A 16603-nucleotide genomic window follows, 5' to 3' on the forward strand; every position below is an offset into this window, starting at 1 on the left:
AACGACACATTCTGGTAATGAGCCAAAGACAACCCTGGGCAGAAACACTCACAACAAAGCAGAGAGGGAAGGCCACTCACTATCCTGGCCCTCCCAGGGCTGCCCAGGGGGACAGGCACATAGGTGGACAGAAATAAACACCAGCCCCTCTCGACTTCAGGCGATACACTGTTCCCTACACGTGCATAGAAGGAAAACCAGATTTTGATAATTTACTTAAATAAATAATAGGTGTATTCTGCGGAGTAAAAAGGTCTTGTGAGCCAGCAGCCTAGTGAAGCTCGTCTACTAACAGAAGTGCTGATGTTCTTCGAAGCGGTGAGTCCCCGCATCTGATCTCGAGATAAGCGACAGGTGGTAACAGAGTGAGTCACCGGAAGTGTCAAGCTGGGTATCACCTTCCCAGAAGGTATTTCTGGGGCGAATCTCGAAGTCATCAACCCCAGAGGAAAAGACAGATGGAGCCCGGAGGTGAGTCAAAGCTTAGAAAGCGAGTGAGCGGCACTCTGACATCGGCGGAGGGTTCGGAAGGGAATCGTGGAAGGCATCTGTGGGGCAGCAGGGCGGCTCTCAGCAAAGCCAGGGGCAAGCAGTCTCTCCTCTGTGCCTCCTTCCCTAATCCAAACCCTCCTCCCAACGCCAGGAGCCACACCACCTTCTCTAGAGCTCTTCCCCTTGGCAAAGCTCCAGGTTCCAGAACCTTTCCATCTTCCCCTTCTCCTGCTCTAAGACCTGCTTATCCTGCACTGAAGACCCCCACAGCTTTGCCAGACACACTACCCACGAAAAGGATCCAGGAACCCGTGTGCATGTGGCTGACGCTGGCATGTGTAATCTACAAGGGGGCCCCGCCCACCTCCACTGGACATCAAAGCTCACTCCGGAATCGTGAGTGACATGACACCACATTCCTCCCTGTGTGATGCCCTGAGAGCACGAGGTCACAGCGGGGGACGGTCCTGTACAAATGCATGAGAATGAAACCAAGAAGAAACATCAGACAGATCCAAACTCAGGACACCCTATAACGGAACTGTCTTGGAATCTTCACAAACGTTAGCATCAGGATAGATTAAGACTGAAGGACTGTTCCCAGGTCGCAAGAACACTAAAGAGACGTGACAGCTGAAAAGAGCAGGGAGCTGGGATTTTCTTTTGCTCTAAAGTACGTTATGGGGTCTACCGAATGAGTCTGTAGATTAGAAAACAGTATTTCGTTGGGTTAATCTCCTGATTTTGATCGCTGTTCTCAGTTAGGTCAGTCCCTGTTCCTGTAGGACACACAGGAGGGTTTAGGAGTAAAGGACATCTTGCTTGTGACATAGAAAGGAATAACGCAACTGTGATAAAATGGCAACATTTGGGGAATCTGAGTGAAGAGTGTAAAGGAAGGCTCTGCCCCATTCTTGCAAATGTTCTCTGTCTGGAAAAATAATAATAAGGAATTGACATTTAATAAACACACGGATTAAAAAGTGTGCAGTGCTTCCCCATCGGTCTCAGCCTTGGCTATACATCAGAGTCATCTCAGGAGATTTAAAAATATTTATTTAAATTTAAATTTATTTAATATTTATTTAAATTTAAAAATATTGATGCCCAGGTTCCTCCAGCCCAGAGATGCGCATTCGCATCTGATGTCTGGGCGAAGCTCCGGACATCAGTACACCCGAAAAGCTCCCCCAAGGTGACGCTAGCAGCCCAGAGGAATGACAAACAGCTTGTGGTATTGTCAGATGGCGGGGGGCTCTGAGCTGGGGTCCTTCCGAGTCCCCTCAGCTCTGCGTGCCGTGAGAGCTGATCCTAGGAGCAACACAGTGATTCAAAACCAGAGCAGGGTCCTGGGTCCAGTCTTGGTCCTGCCACTAATAAGCAGGGAAGCATCCTGGCCAGTCCCTTACTGGTGCCGACCTGCATTCTCTCCCTTCTGGATGAGACTGACCAACAGCTGCCTCGAGGCAAAATGATTCAATGACACTCGCCTCCCTGGGCCCCAGTGCCCAGGAGGTGGGTTTACCAGGTTGACAGCCCCAAATCCTTGTGACATCCAGGTGGCAGAAAAAGAAATGGGTAAGGAAGGTTGACCGACTTCTGGTATTGCTGGCAGGTTCGATCACAGTTTTCACGACTCCCTGCCAGCTCCCCACCCCCTTCACAAGGACTGGAGTCTGAGAGGGTTCTCAGGAAAGATGCTGGAGGAGGCAAGAGGACACTAGTCTTCCAACAAGTGACAGGGAACAAGCGGGGGAGGCCGGGCTCCCAAGGGCAACTGGGCACCCGACACCGGCCCTTTCACGAGGCAGGCCTGACTGAGGCTCTGTGGGAAGAAGGTGCTAAGAAAAGCCTGAGGTTCTGTCCTGATCCCAGACCTCAACCTCTGCCCTGCTCTAGACCCGCCCCCTTCTGGTACTGCTCTGCTCAGGATGGACACCCCGGCCACACACAGCTACCGAGCCCTTGAGACGTCGCGGGTCAGAACTGAGACGTGCTATGTCATAGGCACATCAGATTTCCAAGTGTTTGGGAGTCAAAAAGAACTGTGAAAGTCTCGTTAATAATTTTGAACATATTGGGGTGCCTGGGTGGCTCCGTTGGTTAAGTGTCTGCCTTCAGCTCAGGCCATGATCTCAGGGTCCTGGGATGGAGCCTCAAGGTCGGCGGGTGGGTCGGTTCCGCAGGGAGTCTGCTTCTCCCTCTCTCTCTGCCCCTCCCCCTGCTTGGGCTCGCCCTTGTGTGCTCTCACTCTCTCTCTCAAATAAATAAATGAAAATCTTTAGGAAAAAAATTTTTTAACACATTTACTAGTGTTGACATGATGATGCTTCGGATACTTTGGGTTAAAAACAATTTACTACGGAAATTCATTTCACCTCTTTCTCTCACTATTTTCAATGTGGCTACTACAATAGTTGGTATTACATGTGTGTATCGCACCATACTTGTCTTGCACAGCTCTGTTCCTACGTATCTGTATTGTCCTTTGCAACGGGTCTCCCTGGTAGAATTGTACGATGGTCTAATGGAGGACGGGCTTGGTACGTGATAGCGTCAGCCCTGGACCCCAAAAGCCGTGCAGCGAGAACTGCTAAAACTTTTCCCTGTGGTTCTCAGGCTTCAGTGATTCCAGCCGATTCGCCCGCACAGCCCACCGAAGCACAGATATTGTCAGGTAACGCCCATTCCTCGCAGTGGCTTGAACAACAAATTGATAATTATATTAATTTACGTCCTAACACTCAACACTGTGATTTTAACTCAGTCTATGAGACTGAACCCCAAACATCTGGCATTCTTTTTTTAATTTGACATCCTTAAAGTAAAGCTTTCTATTAATATATTGGATCTTGTGTACGCCCCCTCATGCTTTAGCTTCCTACAGAAAGAGAAAATGTGGGTGCTAAAGATAAATAGTACAGAGAAGACTCAAGTCTGCATTCCAGAAGGTTCCACAAGATTCCAGGAACCCTTCCATTTGGGTTTGGTTTGCATGTCACTGACCGACTGCCTTCTAAGGATAAGAGTCCCTTCGCTTCTGTGTGCGTGTGTTTTAGCTACACGGACAGCAGTAATTAATTAAGACATTCCCTCTGCTCAAGACTTCCTCACACCAACAGGCCTGGGGCCATGGAGTGCTGAGGTGGGTGCTGTTTCCAGAGATGTATCTTCTTCTCCATGGTCTGATTTTATCCTGGACTCAGTCTGGTACAATCCATGTTGTGTATAAAGTCTCCATGTTTAAAAATGAAAACAAACAAACAAACAAACAAACCCCCTTAAATTTAGTGATTCTTCGGGTCCCTGAGTCCCTAAGGGACTTCTCTGGAAACCAGCAAGAAAAAAACAGAGGCTTTTTGCTGAGGTCTGGCGGTTCTGGGTATAGGACCCAAGTGACTGATAAGGACACAAAGTCATTCCCATAACATGGATAGGAACACTTGATAACATTGTGAGAAACTATCCCAGCTCTGAAAATTACAACCTATTCATTGTTCAGGTGAATCTAGGGGCCGAATATGATGCTTTGGTTCTGTCTTTTTTTTTTTTTTAACATATAGTATATGATCCCTATGGCCAAGAGAAGGCAGAGACAGAGAGAATGAAACATATACTCTATGTTAAAATACATATGTATTTTTTATAAAAATCACTGTTCGTTGTTTAGTGTCCTGGGAAGGAAACAACTAGGAAAGAGTTTTTTCCGAATAAAGTTTTCCTGCTTATTTTTGTAACATCAATACCCAGAAGTAAACATCAAATGCATGAGGCATTTGGGAACATCAATAATGACTCTAGACCTACATTTCAAAAATTGTATTGAAAAAAAGAGAAGTAAGATCTTGTAAGAGGATACTCTGAAAAAAATATACATATGCCCATAAAGAGTTAGGTGGATAGTCAAAATCTTTCACATATGTAAGTATGTACAGGTGTGTCTATGTATATATAAACACAAATATGTTTTTGCTTTCTTGTAAGAAGTCATATTCATTTTAAAAACATACCAGTCTTTGCTTCAGAACATGATGCCTTTTTATAAAAAGGGTGTCGAGGGGAGGTGCTTTGATTTTTGTACGTGAACTGATTCTCAAAAACTCTAGTTCTATCACAACAAACGGGCAGGAAGGAGGAAGAGAGCAAAGCCCTCCCGTTGGACGGAATTCTTACATCACCCACTTTAAAATTAAATCTGAAACAGAGTTCTGACAGGCCTGCTATTTTCTTCAGTGCCAACAGCTACACAATAGACCTTTTTTTTTTTTTTTTTTTTTTGGACAAAGCTCTTAAAATGCCTGGAGATTCAGATGTACTGAGTCACCAAACTGTACAAATACAGCACACCCATTCCTGCTGGTGTCCCATTCACCCTTTCGGAAACTCTACCACATCTTCTGTGTTTGGCAGAAGGAAAGAAATATTTTCATTAGAGTTCCAACCTGCCTGAAAGAGGAGTGACTGGGAGGGTCAGGTCTGAAAGTGGGTGACCTTTGATCTGCTGGCCCCTGGGATGCAGTGACAGTTGTCATTTCAGAGGGATCTACTGGTTTTCCTCCTAGCCGGCGTGGGCGCTGCCGTGGTGCTCAGCCCCATGTTCACATGACTTCACGTGCTCCCGGCTAAGGGTATGACATTCAGCACTGCACTGAGCAGTGTTTCTCTGGAATAACACTGCTCACCCATTTAGTGCTCTTAGAAACATCTCGGAACACTGTAACACATTATAACAGGCAGCACAGAGATGTGGATATGTTTCACAGACACGTCCTTTGGGTATGAATGTGCCAGGAGCCTTCTGAACCCGGTGGGCAGTGGTGGGTGGCATGAGGGGTAGGGCTAGTAGAGAGAGGGTGCAGGAGGGAGGAGGAGGAAAGGAGGATGAGGCAGTGGGAGGTGCCGAGGAAAAGCAGTTTTCACAGTTTTCATGACTTTCACTCTCTCTTTTAAAAATTCAAATCAGACTGTGCATCCCTGCCCCCCATGATTGCTTCTCTGAGTTGTGAAATAATTGAGAGGCATTGCAAATGCATCCTCGTACTGCGAGTGAGCAACCAGCTTCAAGTCTGAACACCTCCCCTGAGTGGTATTTAATTTGACAGTAACGATAGCCAATGTGTGAGCTGGAAATCAGGAGGGCAGAAGGGCTAGGGGCACAGGCAAGTTCCCTAGAGGAAAGGGGTAGGGTGGGGAGCCACGGGCCCCAGGAGGGACCCTCACAGCGCCTGGATGTCCATTTCCTTGGCTTTCAAGAACTGGACACTTCTTGGTGGATGCAGGAGGCAAGTTGGCCTTGAAGAAGAGTGCCAAGGAGCCATCTCTAGGATTTCCAGACTCACCTTTGGTTACTATGAATTTTCCCCACCCTTATCAGATTCTGAACGTGTAGACAATAAAATGGGGACATGCCAGCTGGTGTAGCCCCGCATTCCTTGAGTCCAGCGTGAGGACGGGATCATTCCTTGTAGCGGGGGCTGTCTGAGCATCCTGGGAAGTTTAGTAACATCCCTGGCTCCCGTCACTAGACACGGGTAGCACCACTAGTTGTGGCAAATAAAATTACCTCCAGGGGCACCTAGGTGGCTCAGTGGGTTAAAGCCTCTGCCTTCAGCTCAGGTCATGATCCCAGGGTCCTGGGATCGAGCCCCACATCGGGCTTTCTGCTAGGCAGGGAGCCTGCTTCCCTTCCTCTCTCTCTGCCTCTCTCTGCCTGCTTGTGATCTCTGTCTGTCAAATAAATAAATAAAATCTTTAAAAAAAAATTACCTCCAGACATTGCCAAGTATCCCTGGGAGGGAGGGAATGAAATCTCCCTGGACCGAGAGCTGCTGGTTTAGACGAAACATTAGGGGAAGCTGAGTTTTCACCAGGTAAAGACAGTCATCTACTAGAAGGACCAGATGGCATTGGGGGTCAAGGTTGACAACCCCAGATAACATGCCTGAATCAACCAGAGACAAACTCAGAAGTCTGAGACCGGCAGGCCTGTCACCTCAAAGCACTGATTTATGGCTATAAGGAGTCATGACTATTTAAAGAGAATTCTGGAGAGGGGGCGTCTGGGTGGCTCAGTCTGCTAAGCATCTGACTCTTGATTTTGGCTCAGGTCATGATCCCAGGGATCCTTGATCCCAGGTCAAGATCCCAGATTCTTAAGATTCTCTTTCTTCCTCTCCCTCTGTCCCCTCCCCCCCCAACACTTTCTAGATAGATAGACAGATAGATGCATCGATGGATAGATAGATAGACAGACAAACAGATAGACAGAATTATGGAGAAATAAAATCCTGGGGATCTAGCTTAAAAAAAAAAAAAGTAAATCGGAAGAGAGGCGCTTGCACTTGAACTCCAGGAGTTAAAGACGCAGAACAATCACTCAAGACCTGCCCAGTGGAATTCCCCACAGCGTACCATGACCAGTTCCACACAGTGGGTCCTATAGCTCCGGGCCATTGAGACCACTTTTCATCCTGTGGCTGCCGACGGGGCCGTCTTTGCATTCTGTCTCACCTGTCCAAAGAGCATTTGGCGTTGCTACCTCTGGAAGGTGTGTTGTGTGGTTCAGGCCTTGGAGGATGGAGGAAGGAGTTTTTAAAAACACCTACCCCTTAATGTCACTACCAAATTGACAAAAAGAAGTGTGTAAGTCTGATCTGGGGTTGAGGTACATTTTTTTTCCCCCAGTAGAAAAGGGGCTATAAAATGGTGTGCATTCCCTAAAGCATATCTCTCAAAAGCCGTACAAGCTGGCCTTCTCGATGAGATGGTGTCTTCTCATTTCCACCTGCTTCCCATCAAACAGGCAGAGGGGACAAGGCTGGGGACCCAGATCTCTCCTGTCCCAGAGGACACTATGATGATTTATGATTTCTACACCTGAGAACTTCAGATGCTGGTGCACATAAAAAGAGTGAAAAATCTTCTGAGTCCAGAGAAAGAAAGGAAGAACTTGGTGGCACAGTGCTCTTCCCAGACCCTGAAACGCTGCTCTGTAGGCTGTCACGAGTATGCATCACACTGGCTCTGGCAGACAAAAAGGGTTATTTTATCCAGATTATTCCCCCACGTTGCAGGGGAAAAGGGACTCATTTGTAATCATCAAAGGAATGCTGACAGACTTGAAACGGGATTACATTCTATTATACTCATCCGAATTAAAGATTTGTTTTGGAGATCATTCTTAGGTTTCCTTCTTCCTGCTCCTCCGACCCCAAATGAGGCGATTTGTATTCACGAGACATCTGAGGCAGACATGAAATCAGACAGTTTGCAAACATACATTTCAGATTCAGTGGCCTGAGTTTTGAATTTAAATGTTGCCTGGTTCTCTGTGTGTGGAAAACTTGGCCCTCAGGTCAAAACTAACCCCAAACATCACTTCATTCCCTAGCTTATAAATCCGGGAGAAATTCAGTTTGGTGGCAGGGGGGGGGGAGCCTGGGTGAGCAAGTGGTACAGGTATCCAGAAATACAGGTATGGAAATGAAAAATGTACGCCCAGGCAGAATTGTCTGGTAGGTTCGTGAACACACTGCTAAATTCTCAGTTCCATGCTCTGCGGTGTGGGTACGATTTGGAGAATGCCACCTGCTGAATCTACCATTCAGCCTTCAAGCTATTTGTTCCTGTCTGTGCATGAACCCACTGACAAGGAAGCTTCCCCAGGACTGGGCTGACTCTTTAGGGTAGCTCTGTGTCATACCTCACACAGCATCTGGTACTGGAAAGACTTGCACATTTCCTGTTCTTTGACAGAAAACTCCTGTTGTATAGTCACTGTGGAACTGATGGCCACCTGGGGACCAAGCTTGGGTACCTCAGACTGGAAGTCCTAAGACAGTGGAAGAGCTCAATTAAGTAAAAAATCTGTCCCTTGGCTTTAGCTGCCAAAAGGACAAGATATCTTTGAGAAATCTCTCTCCAGGCAAGAAGATGGCACTCTCCGAGAAGGAAGACAGAGCAAGGAATATAAGTAAAGTGCCAATCTTTGTACATTTCTTTTCCTTCCTTCTAGACTCAGTGTCCTTCTCCACAAAGTACATCCTCTGGGAGTTCTTTCAGTAAGTGTTTATCAGTGGTAAACACAGCTTGATTTTATGCTCTTTTTTTTTTAATTTATGTTTTATAATCTCCACACTCTGTCTTGATAGTTTAGCTGGGTATATAGTTCTGCTCTGACAAGTTGTTTTGTTTTGTTTTGTTTTGTTTTGTTTTGTTTTTCCAGAACTTGGAAAAATATTTCACTGGCTTCTGGATTTCACTACTGTTGTTGCAAAGACTTTATAGATGACATTCTCTCTCTCTCTCTCTCTCTCTCTGTCTCTGTCTCTCTGAATTTTTCCAAGACTGTCACTTTTGTTTTAGTGTTTTATAGTTTAAATATAATAGGTATAAATTTATTTTTATTTATCTTGCTTGGGATGCTTCAATCTGAATCTTTCATTAATTCTAGAAAACAGATACCAAGATATTATCACTTTGAGTATTGCCACTCCTTCATTTCCCTACTCTCTTTGGAATACTGATCCAATGTTGAACCTTCATTCCATCCTCCATGTCTTACAAACTTGTTTCCATGTTTTCCATGTCTTCACCTTTTTTGCTGCATTCTAGATAATTTCCCCAGCTTTATGTTCCAGTTCATTGTTTCTCTCTTCAGCAATATATGATCTATCCATTAAGCTTTAATTTCAATGAATACATTTTCATTAGTATAGTAGTATTAGTAGAGTTAACAGATATATTTTCTTCTTTTTCAAATATTTATAGCCTTTCATTCCTTAGTCATATTTTAGACTTGCTCTTTTATTTGTTCTTCTGTTTTAGTTTTCCTTTGTTATTTATTAAGAACTCTGTTCTTTTTACTGCTGACTGTTGCTCAGAGAAAGTAATTTCGGGGGCACCTGGGTGGCTCAGTGGGTTAAACCTCTGCCTTCGGCTCAGGTCATGATCTCAGGGTCCTGGGATCAAGCCCCGCATCGGGCTCTCTGCTCAGCGGGGAGCCTGCTTCCTCCTCTCTCTCTCTGCCTGCCTCTCTGCCTACTTGTGATCTCTCTCTGTCAAATAAATAAATAAAATCTTAAAAAAAAAAGAAAGTAATTTCGTATTGTGTGTTCATAATCAGCAATATTTCATCAGTAGGAATCTACTGGAGCTTGTGATGATGTCTTTATGTAGGGAGGATGTGCGTGCGTGTGCGTGTGTGTGTGTTTGTGTTTTGCCAAGTATCCTGAGGCACAACAAATCTTGGACAATTTTGTTAGATTCTCAAATGAGGTTTTTTGGTAAAGATAATGTGAGCTTAAAACCCAGACTCTTGAAAAGGCAGGCTTGTGATTACATATTCTTGAGGGAGATTAGTTTTTTCTCCGAACCTTAGCCCAGGCTGAGACAAGTTTTCTTGCCATTTTTCTTTGCAAGAACACTGATTTGTTTCTCATCCACTTTTTAAATGAATGTTTAACCCTTCCAGGTCCCAGCTTTATAGGAAGATCTTTATTCCAACTTCTCACTTTACATTGGTCTAATGCCACATCTCTTGCTTTCATGCACCTGTTAAATCCTGGTTGTAAAGATGATCAGAAGGTCCCAGTGTAACCACAGGGGCAGTGCCAGCTAACTTCTCCAGTTCTCTGATTCCTCTTCATGTTTGTTCCCTGTGTATCCCCTATATATAGTCACTCAAGCATTTAAAGGATGTCTGTTATATTTCACTCAGCAGCTCTAGATGTTTTGTTGGAGAAATAATTTCAGATCACCAGTTCTATCATATTTCCAGAAATGGATTACAGATCTTGTTCTGTATTCAGTTCCTTGGGACTATATAGTAATACCTTTAGACAGGGTGTGGCGTGGACAATACCTTTATAGGTATTTTCCACATATCCTGGGGAAAACTTGGGTCTGGTGGATTAGGAGAAATATTACAGAAATGGCATGGCTTTAAACTACTGTATTTGTTTTTGTATCAGAGGAGCTGCCTGGGTTCAAGTCTCCCTAAATTATTTCACTTCCCTTTGCATCAGTTTCTTCAATATGTTATTATAGCATCCATTTCATAGGTGGTGAGGACTAAATGAGATAATAAACATAAAGTTCTCAGAACAGTGCCTGGCACATGGTGCTGTAATGTGCTTGATACACTAATAGAATTTTCAACTCACCAACTTCTCTCACTTGTGCTAAGGCAAGCCACACCCAGCTGGACCAGAGTCTTAAATGAGATGGTGCACACATTGGGGTCAGCTAATGGGTTGCAGAATTAGGGTACCCCAGGGAGGAGGAGAGACTCAGAGAACAGACTAGAGTCACTTGGTCAGCCACCCTTCCCTTCTGAGATAGTCCTTCTAAATCCTGGTGACCAAATACTAAAATCTTGGTGATTGCAGGATTTGTATTACTACGAAAAGCTGTTTCCTTCCAGAATGATAAAAACACACCAGCCTCATTAGAATAATGACTTGTATAATAAAACTTCAGAAAGCCCTCACCTCTAGCTTCTAGGTCCATTACTTAGCACAAATGACAAGCGTATGGATTTTGGAAACCAGTTAGTTGGTTCAAATCCTGCCTCTCAATTTTACTAGCAGGTGTGGAGCTGGGATAAGCAGCAAGATAGGGAGTAGGGATGGGTAATGGGAAGGCATATTACCCCCAAAGTGGCGCCTTTTCAAGAATTTTAAAGATGTCAACAGGGTGCCCCAGACCAGTGTCCTCCAAATCCTTAATATCATGAACACCATTAGCAGAAACATTTTGGGAATACATTTCCAATTATATGTACAAACCGTGTACTGTTCAACTGTGGATTTTTATGTTAATTTTAAGACAAATATGACTTTTTTTTTTAAGACTGAAAAGAAACCAGTATGAATGAATGGAAATTCTAACATTTTCCTCCTACATCCGCTGGATTGCCTCCCATGAGCAGCCACTTTGGATGGACGGGGTGGAAAAGGTACTGAAGGGCAGAATGGGGCAAGGTCAGTCTACTCAGTGGGCATCTGATGCAGCTGTGATCACTCCGTGAACTATCTAGAAAGTTTAGGCAGATTGTAACACCTTCCCCCCTCCCCGGCTTGCTCCCCACCCAGCACCCACACAGGCCAAGCCACCCCCTCCCCCAGGCTCATGTCAGAGTCTGCCCCTGCTCTGCGTCCCAGCCAGGTGGTCTTGGGCAAGTCAGCTAACCCCTCTGGGGCTTGGTTCTCATCTGGAAGATGAGGCTAATGCTGACTTCGTGGGGCTGCTATGAGTTGGAAGTCAGATAACACAGTGTTCAATTAACTTTTACTCTCTGCCTTTCTGTCCCTTCCCCGAAACTGCTGCTAGGCTGCCCTTTCCAATAAAGTGCCTGGGAGAGCAGAGCCATCAATAACGGAGTCACTCGCAAGCCCAGACTCCTCTTCCCTGCTACGGAAAGAGCCAGCAGAACACTTTTCAAATGCAGTTACTTCCCATGGAAACGGACTAGCAGTTTCAGATGCCTCTCTTCATCTCTCTTCTTCTGTGACAGTTGGGCAACCCCTTCAGACATTGGGCTTGTTTTTCTTTGGTTATGAGCCGGCTTTTCATCCCATAAAAATCTGTGACAAGTAAAGACAGTCCCTGAATAAAAGGGGGATGTGACTAAGGCACGAGCAAACGCTGAACTCTGTATGTGTGTGCTGGGGTGCAGAGACAAATGGGTGGCTGGGAAAATACAGTCCCAGTCTCCCTGGTGGGGAGCCTTGGGGGAGGGGTGGAGGGACACCCAGTCACGCCTGCGCACCCTGAATGAACCCACGCACGTGGGAGGTAGTCCTGCCGTCTGAACACAAGAGCAGTGGTTCTCAACTCTGGCTGCCCTGAGTTGCCTGGGAGCTTTCAAAATGATGCCAGTGCATGGCTCCCCCCGCAAACTGGTTACGCGAGAAGCCCCGGGGTGCTGCTTGAGCGTCCCCACATTCGTTCAGACTGAAGCCATGCTCCTGTGCTGCCAGGGTGGAGAGCCACTGCTTATCTGAGCAGAATGGGAAGGTTCGTTCTCTCCTAAATGAACAACCGTGCCCCCTCCATCAGGACCTGGTTCCCACCCCTGAGGCTTCAAGAGCGATTGACTTACCATTTTTCTACATTCCAAAATTCTTGGCCAGTGAAATAAGGAGCTAGGATTGGGTTTATTTGCTGGGCTGCAAATGATCTGGTAACAAATACCACTTCTTACTGGCTTGGGTTACTGGTTTGCTTGGGGAAGGAGCAGGACATAGGCCCAGACAACCCCTTCTGTCTTCAAGGTCTGGGGACAGTTTGGTACAAGGTAGGCTTCAAGGCTGCCTCGCTCTCCTTGTGTCTCATCTCCCTTCCCTTCTGCTTCCCACATTCACCATGATGTGCCCCAGGGTGAAACCAAATGTGTGGACATAGGCTCACGCCTACTCTGTCAAAAGTGTAGAGTTTTCCAGGACTCCGAGTGGGAACTAGAACAATTCCCCACCCCTTCCCTCCCTCCACCCCTCTCCACCCCTCTCAACAAGCCCATCAATCTCTCTGAACTTCTTTGAGAAGAAAGAAAAGAAAGAAAGGGGGTACACAAGGAGACAAGAGATGACGCTGCTGGCCTTCAGCAGAGAGACATGGGGAGAAAAATCACCAAGAAAAAAAAAAAATGAACAAGACCTGAGAAACCGAACTCAGCAAAATAAGTTTGAGAGACACACTGGAACATTGCTTTTCAAAGCAGGACAAAATGTGGAAGATCCTTCGCTTTCTATGGCCAGAAACCAAGATGGCATCCCTCCCTCCTCTCAGCCCTCATCCCTGCCTTATTCTTTGAACAAAGATGACGCTGACATTACACTTCTGTTTGAAAAAAAAAAAAAATTCAATGATCAGTTTGGACCTCTCTGGCCAAATCCCCGATTTGAGAATGAAGTCAAAAAAACAGAACTCCATCCCAAGGAGGAAAACATTTGAAAGCTGAGTGTGTTTGAGTACGGGATTAAGGATCATAGGCACTGGTTTTGCATGAACTGTTCTTGTCTTCCTGGGATATGTTTTTAATGCAGCGATGATAGCCTTCCAGTGACTGCTGGCAGCATCTCAGTATCTCCAGGGAAGAGAGGGAAAGGGGTGTTTGGGAAGCCTTTTTCCCAGCAGGCTTGGAGGTGATTAGCACAAGTCACGAGCATGGAGGGGGAGGAGGAGGCCACGATGCAGCCCCTGGCTTATTAAGAGTGAGATCTGATGCTGGAATCCTCAAAGAAAAAAAAAAAAAAAATCAATGACCCAGGAAAACTACACCAGCTGACAGCCCCAGGAAAAGGCTCAAGGAAGAGCTGCAAAGAAGAGAAAGGCTTAAGTAACTTTCCAAAACTCTGCTCTGTTAATCTGGGAGGCCCTATACTGTACACACAATGGCTGGGACCCCTGACATTCTGGTACTTTCTTTCATGTGGAAACACCGTCCTTCCTCCATCCCTTCTTCCCAGGGCAAAGGGCTCCCAAGTCCCCCCCCCACCCTCAGCTTCAGTTTTTGATGTTTCCCTTGTTTAGAGAAACAAGTACTATCTGCATTGTCAGAGGCTGCTCCCCAGCGCTGTGTAAGGCTCTGTGGGGACACGGGGGGCACTATCTCCTTACAGACCTCTGGTTTCTAATGCCTCCCAGTTCATAAAAAAAGAGCAGGACCACCTGTTCCCAGGAAAGCAGACATCAAGGTTTGAGGCCCCCAGTGTGGCGGAGGGGGGGTTTTGGAATCACATGATGGGTGTCCACTGCTTTGACTAAAGCAGTCGAATGAACCCTCAGATGGTCACCTCTGGAGCTTGGGAATTTTTCTCAATGCTGTATATCACGGAGTTAGGGAGTCCTTAAAGGTTTTGAGTCCAACCAATCAACTTCGAAAGACTCTATCTTTCTCTCTGAGCCTTCTCTAATGTTTCCCCTATGCCACACAATATAGAATTTAGATTTAAACCTGAGGGGCGCCTGGGTGGCTCAGTGGGTTAAGCCGCTGCCATCGGCTCAGGTCATGATCTCAGGGTCCTGGGATCGAGTCCCGCATCGGGCTCTCTGCTCAGCAGGGAGCCTGCTTCCCTCTCTCTCTGCCTGCCTCTCTGTCTACTTGTAATCTCTGTCTGTCAAATGAATAAGTGAAATCTTTAAAAAAAAAAAAAAAAGATTTAAACCTGAACGTGTCTGTGCTTTGGGAGGATGTAATTTTTTTTTCTTTCTTCTCCCTAAAAGGCTCCCTGACACTCTCTCTCCAGCCCTCAGATCCCTGGAGAGCAAGACTGATCAGAGTTAAAATGGAGGCTGCTTGTGGACAACTTGGCCAAATCACCATTTCCCAGCGGCACAGGGAGTTTTAAACCCTGGAATTCAGGTTCACACTGAAAGCAGAAGGAAATACCTCTTTTTATCATTTACTGTCATTTAGAAGAACATGTATCAAAATATCCATTTCCCTTAGGATGTGGCATCCCTGTTGGATAGCTCCAACACGCCTTCTAGAACAGTCACTACATACAGACAATTCCAAACTTGGGTGGTAACCTACAGACGGCAGCAAACACTGCAACTGTTTCACTAAAGAAACAAACTCCGAGTGTCTATAATCTGTGAAAACAATCTAATGGTTACATCGCAATTTACCTAAAGCAATATTTGTTCAGTTGCAGTGATGTCACCGGAAAAAAAAAAAAAAAGAAAAAACGTTTGTCAGCTTTCAATGCTTTCTCCACAATATTCAGAGCTAGAGGGTGGCAGATTCAGAACTGCTTTCCATAGCTTAAATCAGCAAATACGGAACTCTTCTATCAGCCAAGAAAGTTCTGTTACCAAAAAAAAAAAAAAAAAAAAAAGAAAGAAAGAAAGAAAAAGAAAGAAAGAAAGAAAAGTCAATAGCACTTGAAAAGCATTTCCCTAAGACATTTACTGCAGCATTCTGACCCCACAGTGTTCAATTTTAAGGACCGCGGTTTGCTTGCCAAATAGGCATATCTTGGCTCCCTTTGCTAGGTAGAAACACTGCCTTGATATTAAATATTCAAAGCAAAGAACCTCTGACCTAAGGGCTCTCAGCTAACAATGACATTCTCTGTAAGTAAACTAGAAACCCAGCTCAGCTCCTGGTTTGCCAGTGTTCTCTGCCACGTACCAGTCTACTGCAGAGCAGGGGGAGAAGTGACTCCATTTACCATGATTAGATTGCAAAGGACCCTGCCCGCAGAAGCTCGGACTTGGCAGAAGATCCCTGACGAAGGGGGAGAGTGGGGTTCAAAGTTGCCCCCTGGGCTGGGCAGGGGCTGGGAAAGGGTGAAGGCCTCCAACTTCACCAGAGGGAGACCCAGGTCTGTTAAGCAAGTGCAGCCGTAAAACAAGAATGTGGCTCCTCCAGCCATCATCAACCCAGAAACTTCGTGGAGCCACACCTACTACCCCAGAACTGAGATCAGCTACGGGAGCTTTGGTGTGAGTCTCCCTCCCGGAAGAAAAGCCTCACCGTTTACTGGGAGGAGGGAGTCATTATTTTATGTAAAGGAGACTGGGACTGGAGGGGGAAGGGGGCGCTGGTACCTTTTGGCGGTAAAGTCAAGACCCTCCCCCACGCCCCAGTCTCGGTTCTGCAAACTTCTGCTCATCTGGCACACGGACCTGCCGGCCGGCTTCCCTCCCTGCCTGCCGGCGCAGACTTCAGGTCAGACGTCCCCCGGGCTAGTCTCCATACATGGGCACCCGGGAGGCTGACTGGGGCGCACCCGGGCCATGCGCGTGGCAAACCAAGTGCAACTCCGCGGACCAGCACGTGTAATGTACAGCGCTGGGCGCGGCTCAGGGCTTAGGAGCCTCCAGGGGACACGTATCCGTCAGAGTCGGGTCCCTGATGCCAGGAGCCGATGATGGGAAATTGAGGAGGTAAACAGCAGGGCGAGAAACTCCCAATAGGTTACCCACCCTTCCTTGGCGAGGGGAGGACCTCCTGTGCCATCACTCCACACGCAGCCACCTCTATGTCAAAGGCTCACACCAGGCAAGAAGACTGGCTATAAGCGTGCCTCAACGTCAATCCAACCCGGCTGTGCCGCCTCGGGCTGCTGCCCCCAGGCGAGGGCTCACCTGGGCGCACTGT

At 46.4% G+C, this 16603-nt stretch overlaps 1 protein-coding gene across 2 annotated transcripts in view; it reads right to left on the reverse strand.

Moving 5' to 3' along the window:
• EVA1C (eva-1 homolog C) overlaps positions 1 to 16603 on the reverse strand; it is a 69586-nt gene that overhangs the window by 52379 nt on the left and 604 nt on the right. The gene's annotated exons all lie outside the window — the stretch shown is intronic.

Source organism: Martes martes (genome assembly GCF_963455335.1).
Source record: "Martes martes genome assembly, chromosome: 1".
Lineage (NCBI taxonomy): Eukaryota > Metazoa > Chordata > Mammalia > Carnivora > Mustelidae > Martes > Martes martes.